General features: G+C 38.5%; 1 non-coding gene across 1 annotated transcript; it reads left to right on the top strand.

Annotated features, from left to right (window-relative positions):
- Positions 1–1,157: 1,157 nt before the first annotated feature.
- On the top strand, positions 1,158–1,264 carry LOC121211889 (small nucleolar RNA R71). Its single transcript, XR_005907106.1, has one exon. It is a non-coding gene; the product is annotated as a small nucleolar RNA R71 (small nucleolar RNA).
- The last annotated feature ends 3,141 nt before the right edge of the window (positions 1,265–4,405 follow it).

Raw genomic sequence — 4,405 nt, 5'->3', positions numbered from 1 at the left:
TATCTAAACTACCAATTAAGGAAGGAATTGTAAAACTCCCTGGATCTTTCAATTTGTGGGGTAGCTTATTCTGTAGAATAGCTGAGCAGACTGCATTTAGCTCCACATGCGACGCTTCGTCCAACTTCCGCTTATTTACTAAAATCTCTTTTAAAAATTTCATTGCATTTGGCATCTGCAACAAAGCTTCAATAAACAGTAAGTTAGTATATAATTTTTTCAAAAGTTTAAGGAATTTACCAAATTTTTCGTCTGAGCGGTCTTTCCTTGTCGCGTTAGGGTATGGTACACGAGGTTTATATTCGACAGTCACTAGTTTGTTTGTATTTTGATCTACCTCATCTCTCCCTTTGCTTACCACTGTTTCTTGTCTCGGTTCTGGTTCAAGCTCAATGACTCTTTCGTCATCTTGAGTATTAATTGCTTTGAGTTGTTCCATTGGGTTAGGTTCGGTATTACTTGGCAAACTACCTTGTGGTCGTTTGGAGATCAGTCTGGAAAGCTGACCTATCTGAGTTTCGAGTCCTTAGATAGATGCTTGTTGATTTTTAAGTACGATCTCGGTATTTTGGAAATGATTTTCTGACACAGATATGAACTTTGAGAGCATCTCTTCAAGATTTGGCTTCTTTTCCTGTTGGTAGGGTGGTTGTTGAAAACCCTGAGGATTTTGTGGCTTTTGATTCCCTTGACCACCCCAGGAGAAATTTGGGTGGTTCCTCCAACCTGCATTATAAGTATTACTTTATTGGTTATTTTGAGATCTAAAGTTATTGTTATGGATATAGTTGACTTGTTCTTTTTTGGTTGTGGGATTGAAGGATTGATATTCTTTATGCACACCTCCTCTACTTGAGTCACACCTCATTACTGGATGTACCAGTGTAGAACCAAGTAAACCATCAATCTTTTTATTGAGAAGTTCAACCTGATTTGACAGCATAGTAACTGAGTCGACGTTATAAATGCCGGCTGTTTTTGTTGGCTTTGTCCTCATAACTTGCCACTGATAGTTATTCAGTGACATCTCCTCTATAAACTCATAGGCATCTTCCGGTGTTTTATTGTTGATGATTCCGCCAGCAGCCTCGTCAACGATATGTCGAGTCGAGGGATTCAGACCATTGTGGAATGTTTGTACTTGAAGCTAAAGCGGTAACCCATGGTGAGGGCACCTTCTTAGTAAGTCCTTGTATCTCTCCCATGCATCGTAAAGTGTTTCTAAATCCATCTGCACAAAAGAAGAGATATTATTGCGTAATTTAGCCGTTTTAGCCAGAGGAAAGTATTTTAGTAAAAAATTTTCGGTCATTTGTTCCCAAGTAGTGATAGACCCTCGTTGTAACGAGTTCAACCATTGTTTAGCTTTGTTTCTTAGTGAAAAAGGAAATAACCGAAGATGAATGGCATCATCAGAAACGCCATTGATTTTAAATGTATCGTAAAATTCCAGAAAGTTTGCTAAGTGAGCGTTGGGATCTTCATCCTACAACCCATCAAACTGAACAAACTGTTGTATCATTTGAATTGTGTTATGTTTCAGTTCAAAAGTATTTGCAGCTACAACTGGTCTAACTATGCTAGATTCATTTCTTGTTAGAAAAGGTTTAGCATAATCATACATAGTACGTGGAGCAAAATTTTGATTAACCGTAATTGCAGGAGGTAGCTGATTGCCTTGGCTTTCAGCCATCTCTTCAATTGGGGGTTGAGTATCGTCTTCTTGCTCATTCTTCTTGTATCTTAAGCTGCGCCTTATTTCTCTTTGATTTCTGTGAACTGTACGATCGATTTCTTCGTCAAAAAGTAATGGTCCTGACGAGTTTCTCCTAGTCATAAACTACAATAACCTGCCAAGAGAAAGAAGAAAAAAAGTACATTAATAAATAATAATTAAATTGCAAGAAAAAATAAATGGCTAAAGTAATAAAAACTGAGTGTTCCTAATATTTTAGTTCCCCGGTAGCGGCGCCAAAAACTTGGTCGCATGATTTGTAACAAGTAATAAATATTTATAATGAAGATCAAACCTAAACTAACTATTATCACGACAAAAAGGCAAGCGCACCTATCGAACAATAGTTTAGTAATGGCAAGACCGGGATGTCGTACCCAAGGGAACCAAAAGTACTAGTAATAACTATCTTTTTATTATTTAACCTAGAAATAAAGAGGGGTTGTTCATTAAACTAATTAACTAATTAAGCTAAAGCAAAGAGAAAATTTGGAAAAAGGCTTGAAGAAAAGTAATTGATAAAGATGACACCCAAGGAGGGATCCACCTAGATTTCACTTGTTTCTGACTCTGAACCAGACGATTTATTCACTTGACTTGATCCGTGAGACTCCCTAACCTATATTATTATCTCTTTCGAGACTAATAATGTCTAACCTTCAGTTGAATTAGTCGAAATCTCTTTCTTAATTAAAACCCCTAGGGAAGCAGTGAACCGATCTATGGACTCCCATATTAGGCTTCACCCTAATCTGGCAAAATCTCGTAACCCTATTTCTAGGCGTTCGATCAACTCTGCTTAATTATGCCAAATCTACTCTTAGACAGGGACTTTTGCTCCTCTGCATAAGCACATCAAATAATGAATTAATACCCAGAATTTTAACTCAAGCATTAAAAACACATAATTAAGAACAAATCAAGTATTTATCATACAGTTCAGATAATAATAACAAGATCCATCATAGGTTTCAACCCCCTTAGTTATCTAAGGGGTTTAGTTCATAATAAAATGAGAGTACATCTCAAAAGTATGAAAATAACAAAACTTAAAGAAAACTCTAAAACCCCTGAAGGAATTTTGAGAGAGATCTTAACTCTTAGAGTAGCTCCGACTTTTGGGATGGATTGTCTGGCTTTCTTCAAGTAATTCTCGGCGTGTGGTTTTGTACTACAGAAAATTTCTAGAGGGGATTGGCTTTCTAATTCATAATTAGGGTGTTTATATAGGCTTTGGATCGGCTTTCTTCCTCCCTAAGTATCCTTTTCCATGTAAAATACAACTCTTTGAAAAAGGGACACGCCCGTGTGCCACGGCCGTGTGACGTGATTGCCAGGCCATGTTCGATCCGTTAAATTGCACACGCCCGTGTGGGTCAATGGCCAGGCCGTGTGAATCATGAAATCCTTGGTCGACACCCTCGAAAGACACGGGCGTGTAAGCTGCCAGTGTTGCAAGGCTTAGGCCGTGTCATCTTCTTGATTTGGTCCGTTTTCTCCCTTTTTGGCTCATTTTTGGCTCCTTTTGACTCTTGGTGCTCTCCTGAGTACAAAACATGAAATAACAGGATTAAGAGCACCAAAATCCATAAATCTAGTAATAAACATCCATAAATATGCTAGGTATTTGGGGTAAAAATATGTATAATTTGGCGTTTATCAGTGCCTCAACCGTATGAAACACACGGCCCAACACACGAGTGTGTGTCTTGGCCGTGTGAATCCTGCACCTATTTTTGAAAATTAGATTATCCACACAGCCTAGCACATGGGCATGTGGCTGGTCGTGTGACCCAAGTCAGTAGCTACCCTAATTTGAACACGAGCTGGGACACGATCATGTACCTCATATTGAATGCCCACATGGCCTAAGACACGGGCGCGTCACTTGGCTATGTAAGCCACACGGCCTGACTACCCGGGCATGTGTCCCCTACACCTAAGAAAAATTTTAAAATGTTGTGAAAAAGTTTTTGAGTTTCTGGTTTGGTCCCGATTTGATTCTAACATGTTTTTTGGGCCTTGAGGACCCAATTAAGGGACGATATGATTGATTTCAGATATGAATAGTAAATAATATGAAATTTTCTGCAATTGATCTGTAAACTTCGATAATGCTCTGTGACCCTGTTTCGGCAACATATAAGGGTTAGGGGTGTTACATTTATTGATATCAGAACTACGGTTTAGCCAATTCTCGAACTAATGTAACAAGTACGAGTTTAACTATACATGTTGTTATATTTAATTTGTGATAGTGTGATATCTCCTGACCATTTAAAATGTATTTTTCATGTAGTAATATCGTCCAACTAGGCTAGAGTTGAATCCGAGGAAGCTGAGAGCAATACTCCAGCTTTAGTTCAAAGAGCTATATCTAGTAGTAGTAGGAGGCCCGAATCTAGGGGTCGAGGTGAGGAGGCAAAAGAAGCTTTCTTTCAAATGGTGAATGAGTGGTTCCCAGAATTCTTAAGAACAAATCTTGTTGTACAACAACCTCCCCCTCCTGCTCCTCAACCAATTCCCGACATGCCACAAGGTATTGAATCTATTACAACTGGTAAACCTCTGGTAGATAAAATTCAAAAATATAGGGCTGAAGAAGTCAGGGCTACTGCCGATGATGATCCGAAAATAGATGAATTTTGGCTAGAAAATACTATCAGGGTT

The sequence above is a fragment of the Gossypium hirsutum genome, chromosome A12 (genome assembly GCF_007990345.1).
Source record: "Gossypium hirsutum isolate 1008001.06 chromosome A12, Gossypium_hirsutum_v2.1, whole genome shotgun sequence".
In the NCBI taxonomy this organism is placed as follows: domain Eukaryota; kingdom Viridiplantae; phylum Streptophyta; class Magnoliopsida; order Malvales; family Malvaceae; genus Gossypium; species Gossypium hirsutum.
Note: the sequence above shows the minus strand (reverse complement) of the source record. Positions and strands in the feature narration are given on the sequence as shown.